Raw genomic sequence first — 20,831 nt, forward strand, 5'->3', positions numbered from 1 at the left:
AGTCTTGCAATGCAGCAGCCTTCTGACTAGGGCTAAGCTCTCTGAGTGTGACACACACACAACCTCAGACAGACAGACAGACAGACAGAGATAAAGAGAGAGAGAGAGAGAGAGAGAAAGAGAGAGAGAGAGAGAGAGAGAGAGAGAGAGAGAGAGAGAGAGAGAGAGAGAGAGAGAGGGGGAGAGAGAATGTTACATGACTGGGAGTGATGCAGCACATCTGGGCTAGGGTGTTGACACAGTCAGGGGTGCTGCACTCCGCTCTGCTCTGCTTTCCCATCATCCACCAGCAATTCTTGTACTCCTGAGCTCAGTCCTCAATCATTAGCTCACTGCTAATGCTCTCTGTGGCCTGCAAATACCGCTCACCCTGTTTGCGCGCTCTAGGGAGAGAGAGATGGGGAAGGAGATATGGGAAGGAGAGATGGGGAAGGAGAGCTGGGAAGGAGAGATGGGAAGGAGAGATGGGGATGAAGAGATGGAAAGGAGAGATGGGAAGGAGAGATGGGGAAGGAGATATGGGGATGAAGAGATGGGAAGGAGAGATGGGAAGGAGAGATGGGAAGGAGGGATGGGGAAAGAAATATGGGAAGGAGAGATGGGGAAGGAGATAAGGGGAAGGAGAGATGGGGATGAAGAGATGGGAAGGAGAGATGGGAAGGAGAGATGGGGAAGGAGAGATGGGGAAGGAAAGATGGGGAAGGAAAGATGGGGAAGGAAAGATGGGAAGGAGAGATGGGGAAGGAGAGATGGGGAAGGAGAGATGGGAAGGAAAGATGGGGAAGGAGAGATGGGAAGGAAAGATGGGGAAGGAGAGATGGGAAGGAGGGATGGGAAAGGAGATATGGGAAGGAGAGATGGGGAAGGAGAGATGGAAGGAGAGATGGGAAAGGAGATATGGGAAGGAGAGATGGGGAAGGAGAGATGGGAAGGAGATATGGGAAGGAGAGATGGGAAGGAAAGATGGGGAAGGAGAGATGGGGATGAAGAGATGGGGAAGGAGGGATGGGGAAGGAGATATGGGAAGGAGAGATGGGGATGAAGAGATGGGAAAGGAGAGATGGGAAGGAGGGATGGGGAAGGAGATATGGGAAGGAGATATGGGAAGGAGAGATGGGAAGGAAAGATGGGGATGAGATATGGGGATGAAGAGATGGGAAGGAGAGATGGGAAGGAGAGATGGGGAGGAGAGATGGGGAAGGAGATATGGGAAGGAGAGATGGGGAAGGAGAGATGGGAAGGAAAGATGGGAAGGAGAGATGGGAAGGAGAGATGGGAAGGAGAGATGGGAAGGAGAGATGGGGAAGGAGAGATGGGAAGGAGAGATGGGAAGGAGAGATGTGGAAGGAGATATGGGAAGGAGAGATGGGAAGGAAAGATGGGGAAGGAGAGATGGGAAGGAGAGATGGGGAAGGAGAGATGGGAAGGAGAGATGGGAAAGGAGATATGGGAAGGAAAGATGGGAAGGAGAGATGGGGAAGGACAGATGGGAAGGAGAGATGGGGATGAAGAGATGGGAAAGGAGATATGGGAAGGAAAGATGGGAAGGAGAGATGGGAAGGAGAGATGGGGAAGGAGAGATGGGAAGGAGAGATGGGGAAGGAGATATGGGAAGGAGAGATGGGAAGGAGAGATGGGGAAGAAGAGATGGGAAGGAGAGATGGGGCAGGGGATATGGGAAGGAGAGATGGGGAAGGAGAGATGGGAAGGAGAGATGGGGAAGGAGAGACGGGGAAGGAGAGATGGGAAGGAAAGATGGGGAAGGAGATATGGGAAGGAGTGATGGGGAAGGAGATATGGGAAGGAGAGATGGGGAAGGAGAGATGGGAAGGAGAGATGGGGATGAAGAGATGGGAAGGAGAGATCGGGAGGAGAGATGGAGAAGGAGATATGGGAAGGAGAGATGGGGATGAAGAGATGGGAAGGAGATATGGGAAGGAGAGATGGGGAAGGAGTGATGGGAATGAGAGATGGGGATGAAGAGATTGGAAGGAGAGATCGGGAGGAGAGATGGGGAAGGAGATATGGGAAGGAGAGATGGGGATGAAGAGATGGGAAGGAGAGATGGGAAGGAGAGATGGGGAAGGAGAGATGGGATGGAGAGATGGGGAAGGAGATATGAGAAGGAAAGATGGGAAGGAGAGATGGGAAGGAGGGATGGGGAAGGAGATATGGGAAGGAAAGATGGGGATGAAGAGATGGGAAGGAGAGATGGGAAGGAGAGATGGGGAAGAAAATATGGGAAGGAGAGATGGGGAAGGAGATATGGGAAGGAGATATGGGAAGGAGATGTGGGGATGAAGAGATGGGAAGGAGAGATGGGAAGGAGAGATGGGAAGGAGAGATGGGAAGGAGAGATGGGAAGGAGAGATGGGGAAGGAGAGATGGGGAAGGAGAGATGGGGAAGGAGAGATGGGGAAGGAGAGATGGGGAAGGAGATATGGGAAGGAGAGATGGGGATGAAGAGATGGGAAGGAGAGATGGGAAGGAGAGATGGGGAAGGAGAGATGGGGAAGGAGAGATGGGGAAGGACATATGGGGATGAAGAGATGGGAAGGAGAGATGGGAAGGAGAGATGGGAAGGAGAGATGGGGAAGGAGATATGGGAAGGAGAGATGGGGATGAAGAGATGGGAAGGAGAGATGGGGAGGAGAGATGGGGAATGAGATATGGGAAGGAGATGATGGGGAAGGAGATATGGGAAGGAGAGATGGGAAGGGAGAGATGGGGAGGGACAGAGAGCACAGAACAATCAGTACATAGGAGTATGACTACACCACAACCTGAGAAAGACAAGTAGAGAGAGAGCGAGAGAGAGAGAGAGAGAGAGAGAGAGAGAGAGAGAGAGAGAGAGAGAGAGAGGAACGAGCGAGAATGGAGAAATTTGAGAGAGAGCTCACTCAGCTCAACAGAACAATCAGAAACAGCTATGTACGCCTACACCCAATCCTACCTGGAATCATATATCCTACACCTCATCCTAACTGGCATCATCATGCACTATGCCAGTCAGTCATTGGTGGTCTGAGATGCATTATGACAAGAGAGGTTATAAAAGGCAGATGCTAGTCTAATGCTTCAAATATGCCTTGTGTGTGTTGCTGTTTGTTTGTGCTTCATAGCTAAAGCATTTACAGAGACACAGCCAGAGCCAAGCATTACAAATATTATCTCCATCATTTAATATGAGCACATGTTGAGTCAAGCTGCGGGAGAAAATGTTTATTTTAAGACCCATAACTTATCATTACTTGTCTTCATTATAACACATTTTAAGACAAAACTTAATTGGGGATCTTTCTCATACCCTCTTGAACTACTGCATATTTCAGAATAGAAAACAACCCAATAACCCTGTGTACATCATCCAGTCAATAACAACAATATCTATTTTGTAAACAATCTCATTGTGTACAGGTAACTGCCAAAAATAATGGAAACACTTGAGTAAATGATGGATACAAAGTATATTGAAAGCAGGTGCTTCCACACGTGTGGTTCCTGGGTTAATTAAGCAATTAACTTAGGGTCATGCTTAGGGTCATGTATAAAAATTGCTGGGCTGGCAATTATTTTTGGCTACCATGGCTATACCCAATAGGATTACAATTCCCTCATCCACAGGGCACGAGTGGTCACTGAATCGGTTGATGAGCATGAAAACAATGTAAACTATATGCCATGGCCATCGCAGTAACCAGATCTCAACACAATTGAACACATCTGGAGCGACGCCTGAGACAGTGTTTTCCACCACCATCAACAAAACACCAAATTATGGAATTTCTAATGGAAGAATTGTGTTGCATCCCTCCAATAGAGTTCCAGACACTTGTAGAATCTATGCCAAGGTGCATTAAAGCTGTTCTGGCTCATGGTGGCCCAACGCCCTATTAAGACACTTTACGTTGGTGTTTCCTTTATTTTGGCAGTTACATGTATATCATCTAATCTATTCATTTCAGACTGTAGTCCTCGGATAAACTTTAATAAAGTGATTTTATTGACCAATAACTATACACCACCACAAGATAAGAAGCTTTATGTAATAACTCAAGACAAACAATGCCTGTTTTTTTTAGTTTATTAGACAACTTCCTGTGAAGTGCCAGAAGTCACTCCATTGTCATAAATATAACTCTATGATGCTATGACAGAGTTTCTGACCTTCCGATTTTGAGGCCACTCACTCAGCCCTTTTAACTTTGTCGATTAACAACAAACTTTGTCCGACCGTAGCCAGGCAACCGGTCCGGCACACTCTCCAACCTGAAGAGCAGCACGTATGTAGGAAACGACTTGAATCGGGAGAAATCAGATCCATCTATGGGGAGCAGACCAAAATAAACCCCTCTGTTCTACCATATCGGGCCTTGTATAAATAAGATATCACCGCAGGCACCGTGCACCATGGGAAATAGCCCATCCAGTCCAGTAAACATCAGCCAACAGAGTTCTGGCAGGCCGGGTAAGCTCGCAGGAGGGGAGAGGGGGAAGGAGGACAAGGGGAGTGGGAATAGTGGGGAAGGACAGAGGAGAGGATGGGGGGAGCAAGGAAAGAAGCTGTGAGAGGAGCAGGGAAGAGGGCTGGAAGCAGGGCAATGAGCAGGGCAGAGAATGGAGAAGAGGGGAGAGCAGGGAGGAGATGGGAGTAAGGAGGAAGAGGAGAGCAGGAATGGGAGGTTCTGTATTGGAATTAATAAATAAATAAATACAATTCCAGAGAGGATTAAATGTCCACACAAAGCCTCCCCCTCCTCTCCTCCTCCTCCCCTATGAAAATATATAGAGCCAGGCAGAAATAGCATAGTTTAAGCATCACTACAGGAAATTATCCAGGCTTGTTGGTATAATTAGGGACATTATTTTCTTAACATTTGCATTTTAGTGAGCCCCAGCCCCATTCAACATCCTCCTCTGCTCGAACCCCTTCGGCTAGGAATAGTGCTATCCGATATCCTTTGGATGTCCATACCCTAAAACCTAACCCCTACCCTTACCCTTACCCTAAACTGAACCTGAACCATAACCCTTACCATAACCATTTTAAATGTCAACTTCAATGGCGTAGGGACGTCCGAAGGATCCCGGATTCAAGGACCCTTCGGCTTACCTCTAGGTTTGCTGCCAAACACTCGTGTTTCAGTAACAAGTGACATTCAACGTTCAAGAAACAAATGATACAACAAGTAGTAGTCAGTTATATACTGAACCTTTGTCACCTTTTGAGTAACAGCATCAACATCCTTTTTGTCCTTCCACCTCTGAGAACAGTAACAACACAACAAGGTCACAGTAATACACCATGTTGTCTGGGGGTTTAAAGAACCATAAAACATTCTGGCTTGTTGTTTTCCAGAAGCTTGTTTTGAGCTGTTTCTGTCACTAACAGGTTCCCAGAGGAAGTAGTGGAGAACTATTTAAACTTACCAATTAGCCTGGCTGGCCCTTCATGTAATGTAATGTAACATCCACAGACTAACAGAAGGGGATTAGTCCACAGCCTATGCTATAAGGGATGGTAATGTGCTGGGCATGGGTTTGAGTGGTCCCAGGTGGAATTTGGTTCCTGGTCCTGCATCATAGTAATCAAATCTTCAACTCTCATTGTGATTTAGCACGTTTACATGGTAAGAACATTGTTTTATCCTGTTGTGTATGGGTAGCACCATTGTCTTGCACCAACCTGGTCCCAGATCTGTTTGTGCTTTCTTGCCAACTCTGATGCGGTCATTGTCATGTGAAATAGCCAAACCATAATTGGCAAGACAGCACAAACAGATCTGGGACCAGACTGGTGTTGCACCAGGAGAGGGTCCAGGGAAATAGAATACACAGAGCTGCTGCTGTAGATAAAAACATGTTCTAGAACAACTTTGTGACCGGCAGATTCCTTCTCTGAGTCTGATGACCCTGAGTTATAAGACTCACTTGGGTCTGAAAATATGAAGTCTGATGGCATCACAGAGGTCAGAAGGCTGTACGGGCTGGTTGTTTTTAGGCTTATTCAGTGGTGTAAAGTACTTAAGTAAAAATACTTTAAAGTACTACTTATGTTAGTGTTTTGTGTATCTGTACTTTCCTTTACTATTTATATTTTTTTGACAACTTTTACTTTTACTCCACTACATTCCTAAAGAAAATAATGTACTTTTTACTCCATACATTTTCCCTGACACCCAAAAGTACTCGTTACATTTTGAATGCTTAGCAGGACAGGAATGGTCCAATTCACTCACTTATCAAGAGAACATCCCTGGTCATCCTCTGATCTGGTGGACTCACTAACACAAATGCTTCATTTGTAAATGATGTCTGAGTGTTGGAGTGTGCCCCTGGTTATTCGTAAAAAAATAACAAAACAATAAAATCTTGCCGTCTGGTTTGCTTAATATAAAGAATGTGAACTGATTCATACTTTATCTTTAACTTTTGATACTTAACCCTCCCGTTGTCCTAGGGTCAAAATGACCCGCCACTGTGTTGACCCAACTTTATTTAATTTTTATATTTTGGGGATCATTTGTGAGAAGGAGGCAGTGAGACTTTAAAGAAAGTATCACTGCCTCCTTCTCACAAATGATCCAAAATATATAAAAATTAAATAAAGTTGGTTCAACACAGTGGCGGGTCATTTTGACCCTAGGACAACGGGAGGGTTAAGTATATTTGAGCAATTACATTTACTTTTGATATTTAAAGGAACAATCCACCCAAAACTACTAATTCCTTTAATTTACAGTGTTAAATAACACTAATATGTGAGAACAATATTTTTGTGAACAAATGTTTCATTTTGGTGTTATAATAAGGTTGGTAGCAACAAAATCGTTGTGGAACTTTGTTGCAGCTCAAGTCGACTACAAAATCCACAATGCAATGCTCTCTTTATGGTCTGGCTGGCTAGCTAGCTAGCTAGCAAACGTAGCTACACACAATAATACCAAAGACAATATCAGCATGTAACGTAGCTAGTTAGCTGTAAAAGGCCTCCTGTAGCTCAGTTGGTAGAGCATGGCGCTTGCAACGCCAGGGTTGTGGGTTCATTTCCCACGGGGGGCCAGTATGAAAAATGTATGCACTCACTAACTATAAGTCGCTCTGGATAAGAGCATCTGCTAAATGACTAAAGTGTAAATGTAAAATCGGCTAAACAAACTGCACTATCAATTTAGGAGTCTACAATCTCACCATGTTCAACCTGTGGATCGATGTGCCTCACATAGTGGAGTCTAAGATTCTCAACGGTAGATCTACTTTTGAGGAGATGGGAAACATTGTCCATGCTACATCAATGAGCCGTGCGGTGCATTCTGGGCGATGCTGGGACAAGGAGTACTCTCCTTCAAGGAGTGAATGGGAGTCTATTGGGCGTTATCTCAAAAACCCAACATTAGCACAAATTTTGTCAACAAGAAGTACAACATTACAAATCCTTTCTAAGATGTGAGATAATTAACTTGCTATCTTTAGTATCGTTTAGCTTTGGAATCGTAACATTACATACTTTCGAGGAAAATAGGCACGTTTCTCGACATATACACTAACTTTGCAACCGTGTGATGCAGCATGACAACGTGAACGCGATTGGTCGACAGTCTCATTCATTGGATTCCTATCTCCTTTCTATAATATCTCTGGTAAGGCACCATGCAATGCACCCTGGACTAAAGAGGCAGAGAAATAGGAAAAATATGCTAGACCCTCCATTAAATTACAAATGTCTCGAGGTAGGAATATCGCAAAAATATGATCAATGGCTCATTCGAGAGAAGACATCCTCCCGAGTCATGACATCGGCCAGTATTAAAATCTGACATGTATGATAGACGTTTTCGTGATCTAAAATTTGTATTCCTATTAACTTCCAGTGTAGTGAGAGCAACTTTATCACGGTTCTACGTCATACCGGTCGGATTTCTGCCTGCTTGAATGTCAATAACTCAGATACACATGAAAGCATGAAATGACTCAGGGAATCGATAGAACATCACTCAGAGATGCACAAAAACAATATAACATTCAAAATGGGTGAAAGTATACTACTTTTACTCAAGTACTATTTTGCTGGGTGACTTTAACTTTTACTTGAGTCATTTTCTATTAAGGTACAGTATCTATACTTTTACTCACAATTGGGTACTTTTTCCACCACTGGGCTTATTATGGAGATGTATGTTCTGTGGAGTCTGCAGGAAAAAAGGACCTTGTTACAGTAAATAAACCAAGTGAAACACTCACAGAAGATGTTTTGCTGCCCTTTTGTGTATGCAGCTGACTAATTCCTGTGTGGGCATGCATGGGTTAAATGAAACGTCTGTTTTGCTCTGAGCTGTGCCTGCATATGTACATTATGTACGTAGGCTACGTATAAAGAGACATCAAAGAATGGAGAACATCTCACCTCCCCTGCTTGTTCCACATACAGCAGCAGCAATCTGCAGTCTTGGTTAAGACACCGGAAGTCTGGTGGGTGAGACAGTAAAATGTCTGCTGCAGAGGACACAACATCCTACACATAACCAACAATCTAGTTGAAGACTGCAGCGGCAGTGGGGAAACTGTGATATGATTAGCTACAGTGGTTGGGGTACTGAAACATTTAGGTTATCGTACTTCACCTTACCTAATAAAGCTTGTGGTTCTCCTATGTATCATGTTGTGGGACAGTACTGTATGTTTAGCTACAGTGGTTTCTGGGTGGAATATTTAGCTGTTTTTTTTTTACGTCACCTCGGAAACCTGCCATACCTAATTAAAGCTTGGTTCTATATGTAATATACTGAACAGAAATATAAATGCAACATGTAAAGTGTTTCATGAGCTAAAATAAAAGATACCAGAAATATTCCATTTGCACAAAAAACATATTTCTCTCAAATGTTGTGCACAAGTTTGTTTACATCCCTGTTAGTGAGCTTTTCTCCTTTGCCAAGGTAATCCATTCACCTGACAGGTGTGGCATATCAAGAAGCTGATTAAACAGCATTCTCATTACACAGGTGAACCTTGTGCTGGGGACAATAAAAGGCCACTCTAAAATGTGCAGTTTTGTCACACAACACAATGCCACAGATGTCTCAAGTTTTGAGGGAGCGTGTAATTGGCATGCTGACTGCAGGAATGTCCACCAGAACTGCTGCCAAAGAATGTTCATTTCTCTACCATAAACTGCCTCCAATGTCGTTTTCGAGAATTTGGCAGTACGTCCAAACGGCTTCACAACCATAACCACGCCAGACCAGGACCTCCACATCCGGCCTCTTCAGCTGCGGGATCGTCTGAGACCAGCCACCCGGACAGCTGATGAAATTGAGGAGTATTTCTGGCTGTAATAAAAATCTCATTCTGTTTGGCTGGGCCTGGCTCCCCAGTGGGAGATTAGGGCATTATTTATTTATTTTAATTGACTGATTTCCTTATAGAAACTGTAACTCAGTAAAATTGTTGAAATTGTTGCATGTTGCGTTTATGTTTTTGTTCAGTATATATCAGAAGTGGGACCAAGGACATTTGGGTGCTTTTACTTTCCACACTGATGTGATGGAGCAGGAAGTGACATTACTTCCTGTTATTTGCTTGAGTTATTTGCCTCGAGGCAACCACAGGAAACTGAGAGTGAGTCTTGTTAGGGTCTGAGGACATTTGGGGGGCTTCTATTTTCCACACTGATGTGATGGAGCAGGAAGTGACATCACTTCCTGTGACATGCCTCAAGGCAACCACAGGAAACTGAGAGTGAGCCTTGTTAGGGGTTCACAGCAAACATATTGCTATTTTTAGATTCTTTTTTCCCCTTGATATGGTCAAATAACTCAAGCATCGATTGGTAACTTTTTTCTAATTTGGCACACAGAAACTAGAGGCCATGAGTAACTTGGTCAAAAAGAATGGCACCTATAGGTGGCGTTGTTATAAGCAGTCTCACTTAAACCCTCATATCCACCCCCTGTTTGACCTAGAGACTTGAAACCTTGTGTGTAGGTGTCATTCCTCATGCTGAACAAATTTGCTTCAAGGACCCATAAGGTCTGTCAGGATCGATTTTCCTCAGTCTTGGAAATTTGGAAAAAAACGTACTCTCATGAACTATAAGTCCAAATAACACCTTTCTGTATGTAGGCCCATGGTACATCTCTTAACTTAGATTGAGAAAAGCTAAGGGATTGGTTAAGAGATTGCTGAGTTATTGGTAAATCAGGAAATTACGTGTTCATTTAAATCCTTTGTAAATCCACTCCCCAATGGCCTATCAACTTGAAACTTTTTAGGGTCATCAAAGAACCATGTTAAGTTTGACATTTATATCTTCAAAAATATAAGGAAACCATTAACAATTCACTTTTTGACTATAAAAAATCTTCTCATGGACTAAAAGTCAGATTTCACTCCAGATTTGGTCTTGGGACTCATCACAATATTCCCTAAGGAGTTTGAGAAAATAATGTTGATGCATTCAAAGATGGCCACACTATGCCTGTAGATAGAATATGCTAAGAATTCTTCAAAAATACTTATTCTCATAACACCAAATGTGGAATGTAGGCCCATGGTACATGTCTTAACTTCGAAAAGCTAAGGGATTGGTCAAAATATTATTATATAATAATGTAATACTAAAAATAACGAGGTAGAACAAAAACACATGAGATATAAAAATAAGCAACATTACATTTTACAGCTGCGTTCACCAAGCAAGTCACCAGACCAGAGCAACAAGACATCGTTGTTGTGAATTAGTTAGGTCAGTTAGGTAAATGATCTATGATTATTACATTTACAGGCATCATTGTGTCAATCATTTATCAATGTCTGATGCTTCCTGACGCTCCTTCAGTACTTAGAATAAGTATTGAATAGAACAACTTTATTATAACTTTTTGCCCACTCATAACAATTACCACAGGAGTTGGCAAGACAACACAGTCAGATCTGGGACCAGACTAGGCTTTATACATCCTCTCTCTGTCATTTATAAACCCCAGCATGGGAATACAAGGCCAGGCTATAAAATACAGCATTCATAGATCATCTCAGTCATACAGACGGTTTGTCATAGACAGCTCCATATAGATAAGATGCACTGTAATAGCCTGACCTGGAGTCACACAATGAGAGGACAAGGAACGTAAGTAGTCGTGAACCTACCAGGCTACTGGCTACTGAGGCTAGATACCACCATCGTCATCATTGACTCGGTTCTCACCGGCGATCACACAAGCACCGGCTGGCTAGAGAGTGTTTCTGAGTAGGGAGTACTGTGGGACCACAGGACAGAAAGGCAGAGAGCCAATAGGGATAGAGGGGACGTGTTGTGAAACGGTGTGTGTTTACACTGAACCCAGAAACTCCAGAAGACTGAGATGAGTGTCATCTAGGGTCACAGACTGGATGAGTCAGTCACAGTTGTCAGTCATTAAGGCGACACGCACGCACACACACACACACACACACACACACTTAACAATAAAGTAACCTAACAAGTAACAATAAATCAATCAAATGTATGTTATGAAGCCCTTTTTACATCATAACTTGTCACAAAGTGATTTACAGATACCCAGCCTAAAACCCCAAAGAGCAAGCAATGCAGAGGCAGAAGCACAGTGGCTATGAAAAACTCCCTAGAAAGGCAGGAACCTAGGAAGAAACCTAGAGAGGAACCAGGCTCTGACGGGTGGCCAGTCCTCTTCTAGCTGTGCCGGGTGGAGATTCTAAGAGTACATGGCCATTAAGGCCAGATCGTTCTTCGAGACGTTCAAACGTTCATAGATGACGAGCAGGGTCAATTAATAATCACAGTGGTTATAGAGGGTGCAATAGTTCGAGGTCGAGACGGCAGGTCCGGAAGAGAGACAGAGAGAGAGAGAGAGAGAGAGAGACAAGCCATAATAGTCTGTTAAAAACAAATATCCAAGTTCCAGTTCCAGTGATGGAACTCCCAAAATCAACATGGAGGGTCACTGTGCTCCCTCTCCCTGATAGCACAGCCAGGCCACATGAGGACACAGTGAGCATGGTGTGAAGGAACAAAGTCTGGACTGGATGACCCTGGTGACCCACAGGGTGATATGGGCTAATGGGCTCTCTCTCTCTCTCTCTCTCTCTCTCTCTCTCTCTCTCTCTCTCTCTCTCTCTCTCTCTCTCTCTCTCTCTCTCTCTCTCTCTCTCTCTCTCTCGCTCTCTCTCACACACACACACACACACACACACAGAGTGACATTATTTTGACAAGCAGCTAGGGGACCACACATTAGAGCAATCCCAGCATCAGATAACGACCTGTACAGAGGAAGTGGGCAGAAAGGGGAGTTCTGTCAGACTTAAAATAGATTGACAGAGACACAGAAACAGTATACTGTGTTACCTACTGTAACTGGGTTTCTCCCAGGACATACTTTTATCACTTGATGTTGCAGTTTCTCTATCATTTGGCAAAGGGTTGGATCTGAATGATATGATATAAATGTCTTCATAACTTTGTATAAAGTTCTAACTGTTATCTTGATAGCCGGTTGAAATATTCCATCTGAGATAGAATCTGATTGTTTTTTTTAGCTCAGTTTGACTGACAGCTTTATCATACTCTATCACTCTATCACTCTTTAGAATCAACCATTCAGAACCTGGAGAGGTTCTATTCCCAGCAACCACCAGTGCTCCCATCATAGCCAGGAAGCTCTCTATTAGGACGGGGTAAACATGGACGATAAAACCTCTCTTACATCACAACAACATCACAACAACAACTGGTACAGAGCTTTTTGTGACAACTTTACCTGATTCGAGTGTTTACATTTTTAGTGTTTACAATTCTACTCTGTCCATCAATATAATATTTACATGGAAAAGCATCCTCTTTATGTGCCAGTATCCTCTTTATGTAAAGTGAACATTTTAATGGGGTCCATGGGTGACACCTTCACTTTGTCCAAAGATCAAGAACATTAACATCCCTTTAGTGTGACTCATCAACATGTTGAGACATCATAACACCAGACACAGGAAGGAATCAACAATCTAGCGCAGTTCACCCTTTCATTCTACAATGCTGAGTATTCGCCAACAAATGGGAGCACAGAGGAGGAAGGAAGTAAAGAAGGAAGATCCACCCTTCCCTCTTCCATAGCCATGAAGCCCTATTAGGACAGGGTAAACATGGACAATAAAACCTCTCTTAATCACTTCACAACACACACACACAACTGGATCGCAGCTGTTTGTGTCAACGTTGCTTGTTTACTTTTTTGTATTTCTCATCTCAACAATATAGTATTTACAAGGGACATCGTCATCGTCATCATGTGTAGTAACTCATCACGGTTTACCACCAGAATGGTATTTCGGCAATGCTTCCTTATTTTTGAGTTTTTATGAACAATGATCATTCACTCCCTTTAGTCAGTGACCTGCTGAGACATAACACCATCGCCACATGTGAAACTGAACAGTCTGTAGACACAGGAAAGAATTGACATTCACTCTAGTGCCGTTCACCCTTTCCTTCTACAATGCTGAGTATGGACCAACACACTAGTAGAGGGTAGGAAGGAAGGTCCACCCGTCCCTCTTTCCATCCTCCTTTATTAACCATACATAAGAAAAGTCCATTTAAATTATGATAAGTCAGCCTCTACCAAATACATCTCCCCCACACCGCCCAACTTTTCCCTCTCTCCCTCCTCCTCCCCTTCTGTCTCCCTCCCTCCCCTTCTCCCTCACCCTCCCATCCCCTCCCTCTCCCTCCTCCTCCATCTACCCCCTCCCTCCCCCGTTCCGCCCCCGTCCGCTGGGCTCTCATCTTGACAGCTGGCTCTGATTATGGCTGTGAAAAATGGGGCAGTCACGCCAGCAACCCCCCCCACCCCTCCAGCATTCCTGCAGCATGACTCCGCAACTTTTTCCCTACTGGCGCTGTCTCTGACTCTCTCCCCCTCTCTCTGTTTGCTCTCCCTCTCTATTTTCTGTCTCTCTCGCCATCTCTCCCTCTCTTTCTTTTTCACATTATGTAGGCTTTTTCTACCCTTCCCCCTCATCTTGTGTGTGTAAGAGTGAACGGGAGAATTAAAGATATATGTGGAGCATTAGGGAGTGCAGTGCTTAACGTGTGTGTGTGAGAGACAGAGTGGTTCACTAGATGAGATGTTACTGTGTGTGTATCGTGTGCGGTAAGGACTAAGATACGTACATGGGAGCGTATGATTGTTGTGTGAGCGATACAGTCAATGTTTCTGTGCAAACTGGTCCGAGATGTTACTTGTATGTGCTTGCTCAGAGAGAGGGATAGGGAGAGAGAGAGAGAGAGAGAGAGAGAGAGAGAGAGAGAGAGAGAGAGAGAGAGAGAGAGAGAGAGAGAGAGAGAGAGAGAGAGAGAGAGAGAGAGAGAGAGAGAGAGAGAGAGAGAGAGAGAGAGAGAGAGAGAGAGAGAGAGAGAGAGAGAGAGAGAGAGAGAGAGAGAGAGAAGGAGAATGAACATTGCATAGAATAAAATGGAAATGAGAAATGCTTTCAATGTGAGGGAGGGAGAGAGGATAGAGTGGTTCCATTTCTCAAATGATGCATCTAAGATCAGACAGTCCAGGCAGTGGAGCACCCACTCACTCAGCCTCCAAACTATTTAATGCCTCTTCCTCCGTAATGCATGAAAGACAACTGAAAAACAAAGACAAAACCTAACCCAACCCAGCCCACACACGAGCAAACACACTCCATCTCCATCATAACTAATCCTTCGGCTATGATGTTTACGGCACATTACACAACTTCATGGTTACATCTCAAATGGCACCCTATTTCCTATGGGTCCTGATCCAAAGTAGTGCACTACATGGAGAATAGGGTGCCATTTAGGACATAACCCATGACTCCATAATCACTCCAACATGGTGAATGGAGTTCGATAGAGATGTTTCTGTTTTGTCCTCATGTTCTTGTTTGTTTGTTCAACATTGGTCTCAGAGAAAAACCACTAAAGACTCTACCCATTTCCCTCAACAGAAAACTGTTGATATTTACCGGGGTGGGACATGGTGGTTGGTCTTCCTTCCCCTGTAGTCCCACCATGAAAGAACCAGTGGTGAGAGGAAATGGATGAAGTGGCAGTAGTGTTCGATGTGGCTCAGTGGGTAAAACCATGGCGCTACTAACAATGCCAAGGTTGAAGGTTCCATTCCCACAGGGATTTCATACACATACTAAAAATGTATGCACTCACTGTACGCCTCCTGTGAGTTGCTTTAGATAAATGGCATACAAAGATGTGGGCTGTCTTGAGGAGAGCGGGTCTTTAAAAGCAGTGGTAGTGGTTTGACTGTTCTCAACCTCTTTACACACACCAAACTCTCCAGCTCTACTCTGTCCTTAGTTCAACTGTCTGAGTCACTGGAAAACAGGCAAGGTGCCTACAAGCCAGCATGGCGTCCATCTCAATTTGTTTTTACGCTACTGAGTTCTGACAGCATCTTACAACTGTATTTCTTGAGCGCAAGAAAACCTTGCTATCTCTATCTCATTAGCTAGAATGATAACTAGAACTTAGAATAAAAACGCTTGCTGTCAGTCTGTCCTACTGTGTCTCTGCCAGCTCTATTTTTCTCTCTCTAATAAAGTAGCTAGTGAACATTGGTGTCCGTGTTTCTGTGCTCTCTCTCTCTCTCTCTCTCTCTCTCGCTCTCTCTCTCTCTCTCTCTCTCTCTCTCTCTCTCTCTCTCTCTCTCTCTCTCTCTCTCACACACACACAAATAGCTAAATAAACATTTACAGCCCAGTCTAATAACATATCAGCCCTCCTGCTCCTGCTAGCAGCAGATGACTTGTGTCAGATTTCATAAACAAAGCGGAAAATTTTCATCCATCATTAGTGTATGTTTGTGTCCTCTCTCTCTCTCTCTCTCTCTCTCTCTCTCTCTCTCTCTCTCTCTCTCTCTCTCTCTCTCTCTCTCTCTCTCTCTCTCTCTCTCTTTATCCATCTCAAGGCCTCTTGTTAGATCTAGACTCTTCTCTCTTCTGCAGAGCCAAGTTGTTTGACCCTTACTCTGACCATCTCAGCATGTGTTGCCACGGCCCATACGACATGAGTATTTCACATGGCATAAACATTGGTCTTTCACATGGTATGGGTATGACAGAGCGTGTTGCAGAATACTGTTGCAGAGGACCACAATGGAAATAAGTCTCTTGACGTTTTTGTTTATGTATCCTCAACAATTTCAGTATATGTATCTGTTGCCTGGGGTAACATTTTCTGATGTTTGAATTGTCAAATAAATCAAATAAAAAAAGACAACTAAGCAAAGGACAGACATCATTAAGTGGTATGTGGTAGGGTGAGTCATGTGTAGAATAGACGTTCTGCCCACAGTGGAATCTCCTGTGTTATATACAGTATTCTCGGTTCCAAAATAACACACCTACACATCAAACCACTCATGGTTTCTCACACTAAAGCTATCTATTTTCCTTGTCTTCAACATCAGCTTTCCACAGCCCTCTCTATATCTGTCCACAGTTTTGACTATACACACTAACTCATTTCACACACACGCACGCACACACACATACCTTATGACATTGGTTATGCAAATATTACTTACAGTTGACTGACAGTTTAATTAAAGTGCTACCAATTATTGCCAGTATGATATTGAGTAGTGTGCGAGTGTTTGTGGTTCAGGAAAGGCGTTGCTGCTGTCGTATATTCTGCAGTGACTTGTCTCTATCGATTGAGAAACATTAAGAAGAGTCATGGTGCAGGCAGTCATGGTGCAGGCAGGAACCTAGGCTGCACGTCCCAAATGGCACCCTATTCCCTACATAGTGCACTACTTTTGACCTAGGGCTCTGGTCAAAAGTGGTACACTATATAGGGAATAGGGTGCCATTTGGGACGCAACCCAAGCATGTGCAAGAACCTAGCCCAAGATCCTACAGTACAGAGTTGATTAAAAAAGGTGCGTTATTGAGGTCACCATATTAAACATATTAGCTTTCTCCCTGCAGGGATGGTGTTCATCTGAAACACATTTCATTTTCCTTTTCAGTTTGATTTTATTGGACCACATGTAGGGTCCGGGGGCAGTCAAAGGTAACGCCAGAGTGTCAGAAAGAGATATGGACGGCGTTCGCCGGTTCCAACACACGCAATTGCGTTCCACAGCATGGGAGAGTCATCAAAGTGACATGCCATAGGAGCTCAGTGTGAGTGAGCTCAGTTCACTACAGTAATGTTTATCAAACTTTAGGGGGGCCGGCCAAGCTATGGTCCTTTCTCCTCTGAGGTCCACTTACATTAAAACTAGCACTTAATAACTGACAAAATCAGTGTCAGATAACTATCAAAGGGACCAGTCAGCAATTCCCAGGGACCAGTGCTGGCCCGCGTACCTGAGGTTGAGAAACAGCACACCACCACAGCACCCAATCGGTGGTTAACGGCCATGGACCTGATGTTGGACTGACTGTATCAGAGATACTGATTAATAACAATAAACCAAGAGAGATGCATCTGTACACAGTCTTGTCTCTGGCTTCCATACAGTCTTGTTCACTTCAGGTCTGACAGAATACCTAGAGAGATAGAAGCAGCTGGATACAAAGTGTTTCTCTTCAGGCCTGACAGCCAGGTGTACGATGAAGGAGATGGAGGTAAAGCCCTCAGCTACTTACTTGCTGCCTCTGTGCTTCAGGAGTGGAAACACATAACACAGAGTTTGATGGTTCCAATGAGGAGAATTAAGGCTTGTTTGGGTGTTATTGGCAGACTACTTGGTGTGGTGTTGTTGGGGGGGTAACATAGGGGGCATGAGATTTGGTAAATGTGTCCTCCTTATTGATGAGTGTTGTGGGCTGGGGGTGGGGTGGGGGGGGGGGACCGTAAACTCCTAAACTCTTATTTCTGGGAAAGTAATTATATTTTACTAGATTTAGCCGAGCATATAAGCACACAAGGCACACAAAAAATAAAATGCAAACCAGAAACTATTTAACAAGCGCAAAAAGTGTTTCCATATTGGGTTGTCACACAATATGGTCATAATGTGAGGACACAAATGGGCTGAGAAAGCCATGCGGGCCTCCATTTGGGACTGATCTGACGGTAATGGGGCTTACTGGAAGAGTACTGAGCTGGTGTGTGTGTGCCCTTACAAAAAAAACATGAAATAATCACGTGAAAAAAACACGTGGTTTTTGGCAGGGGTTGGAACTGGTTCAGGGAACAGAACTGACAACTGGAAAATAACAAAACTGTTCAAGGAACAGAAAAGGAACCGGGAACTAAAGTGATCCATACTGTTCCGGAACAGAACTGTTATTTTAAAAGCATGGGAACCGGTTAATAACGTTATTTTACGTTCTAGGGATTTTTTCTAGTCCCACATAAAACCCAACAAAGCGCATATTGAAAGCTCTCACTGTCACTCGGAAACGTATTCCAGTGTCTACCTGCAAGCTGAAAATCTTTACCAGTGTGTGTACCTGTTTAGGCTACCTGCCCCTCCCCCCTACGAAGCATAGGCTACTGTTCTAACGTTACAATCGTGATTCAGAAGATAGGAAAATTGTTTTTTAATTAGCTAGAGATTAATGGATTAACTTTTTCAATGCTAATTAAGGATACTATAGGCCTAGTTATCACGTTTCATGTTGGATTTATTAACTACAAAAAGGTAAGATGTGTTTTTAATTGCTGCTCTGCACACACAAGCTTGTTAGCTAGCTAGCGCAAGCTTGTTAGTTAGCTAGTTCAAAGGACATTCAAAGTTCCTACATAGAAGCCGCTCCTCTTAGGTACAATTCTGTGGACCTAATTCAGATAATGCATGTCATAACAAGATGCCCAGCACTTCAAGCCTCCTCCTCAACCCTCACTCGCTCTCTCCCCACCCGCAAAATGTCTGTCCATCATGCATGTAAACAACTAGCTTGCCTGCTCTATCCGCACTGATTGGTGAAGTCATTTAATAAGCTAAATGTAAAAAATAAGGTTGATTTCACAGGTTAAAAAAGGAACAGAAAGGAACTAAATAAAAACGGTTACTTTTTTTTTATTCGAACTGGTTCAGAACTTTATTTTGCTGGTCGGAACAGTGGAACAAAACAAAACAAATAGTGGTTCTTTTCAGAACCAAATTATTGGAAAATAATTTCTGTTCCAACCACTGGTTTTCGGACACGTTTAAAATGTCACGTGAAGAAAAAATATATATTGTTTTATTTTTTCATGTGAGTCAGACACGTGGTTTTTGGACACGTGTGAAGTTTCATGTTAATTTTTCACCACTTCTAGCTACATCTGGTCTCCCATCCAGGGACCGTCCCTACTTAGCTTCAGAGGCAAACCAGCAGTGGGATGCAGTATGCTATGTTGCTGGAATTAATGTGCAAAACTTGCTACTGGAAAAAAAGGCAGCGAAAGCAGGGGTAACGTAACCAAAAATAGGGAAAATTGCAGGAAAGAGGGAAGTGTTTAATTTAATTGCGTCATCATATAACATTTTTCACTGAAAACAATGTTTTAGCATCCATTTACAGTTCATTTGATCTCACGTTTTTTGCTATCAATACTTTTGGGTTTATGTTTTGCTTTCATTCTTTTTGTTTGTAATACTATGAATTTTGTTCTCGACTTCAGAAGTGTTGCTTGATATTAATGGCACAAAAGTAACTCACTCACTAGAGGATTGCTCCATATAATACCACTATTGCTCTATTAAAGGTGTTTAAAACAGAAATCCTTATTTGAAACATTAACAAAGTGTTTTCCCCACCACAGTAAAAAGCTGAGGGATGGGGCTGGAGAAATGCAACCACTCTCAAATCCATTTACTCCGCAATGGACGCAAGGACTGACCATCCATGATATGAAATTATAGTTTTAATCAGGTTTTTAGGCTATACAGTGGTTGTTTACATTTACTTTGTTTCAAACATTGGAGTAAAACAAGGCGGAGAGGGAGAACAGTTTAGGGGCAGAGGTGGGACTGGACCATTGTCAAAGACTCAGAGATGGCAGTTAAGAGGGTTTGGATTTGTTCCTTAAAAAGAATAGTGCTCAAACTGCTCTTGGACTGGACATAGTACACTTTTATCAAAACCCATGTCAAATAGCTACTGGGTTTCTCCATCCATGCACCGGCTGTAGCCAATCATATGTTCTCATTGGGTCTTAAAAACTCTCTCAAAGAGATGACTGAAAACACATTTGTAGAATAATAATCGAAAGAGGTAAAAGGATTGATCTTTTCTGGCTCCTTTGTGAATATAAAAAGCTGTTCTGAGTTCCTCATCTCTCATTTCACTAAGGGATGAAGAGAGAGAGAGAGAGAGAGAGAGAGAGAGAGAGAGAGAGAGAGAGAGAGAGAGAGAGAGAAAAACCTTTTAGAAAAAGTGGAAAAAGGAGAAAGAGGAGTGATTTCTGGCATCGCAGCCCCCTGATCTTTCTCCACATTCCTCTGGTGTTGCTCATCTGGGTCGTTTCCTGCTCATCATCTCTCTATTAAACAGAGGTTCCATTCCAATTCGCACCCTATTCGCTATATAGCGCACTACATTTGACCAGGTCTCTGGTCAAAAGTTGTGCACTATATAGGGAATAGGGTGCAATATGGGACACACTGGAGTCAATATGTTTCACAAGAACAAAACGACTCCTGGGGAGGCTCAACAGTTCACTGAGATGATGAGACAGTTAGAAAAACAAGACAAAGACTTTTCACCACTGGTGAGGATTCTCAAAGACGCTGTCTGACCAATGACCTTAGCCTGGTCCCAGATCTGTTCGGACAACAACCATAGGAGTTGGCTATACAGCACAAACAGATCTCTGAGACCAG

The 20,831-nt window shown here is 43.4% G+C and overlaps 1 long non-coding RNA gene across 1 annotated transcript; it reads right to left on the bottom strand.

The window, feature by feature from the left end:
- Positions 1–140: 140 nt before the first annotated feature.
- Positions 141–11,228, bottom strand: LOC121538875. Its single transcript, XR_005995270.1, has 4 exons — positions 11,149–11,228; positions 8,405–8,466; positions 8,134–8,189; positions 141–438 (listed from the first exon to the last, which is right to left on the bottom strand). It is a non-coding gene; the product is annotated as an uncharacterized LOC121538875 (long non-coding RNA).
- Between the last annotated feature and the right edge of the window lie 9,603 nt (positions 11,229–20,831).

Source organism: Coregonus clupeaformis, chromosome 25 (genome assembly GCF_020615455.1).
Source record: "Coregonus clupeaformis isolate EN_2021a chromosome 25, ASM2061545v1, whole genome shotgun sequence".
Lineage (NCBI taxonomy): Eukaryota > Metazoa > Chordata > Actinopteri > Salmoniformes > Salmonidae > Coregonus > Coregonus clupeaformis.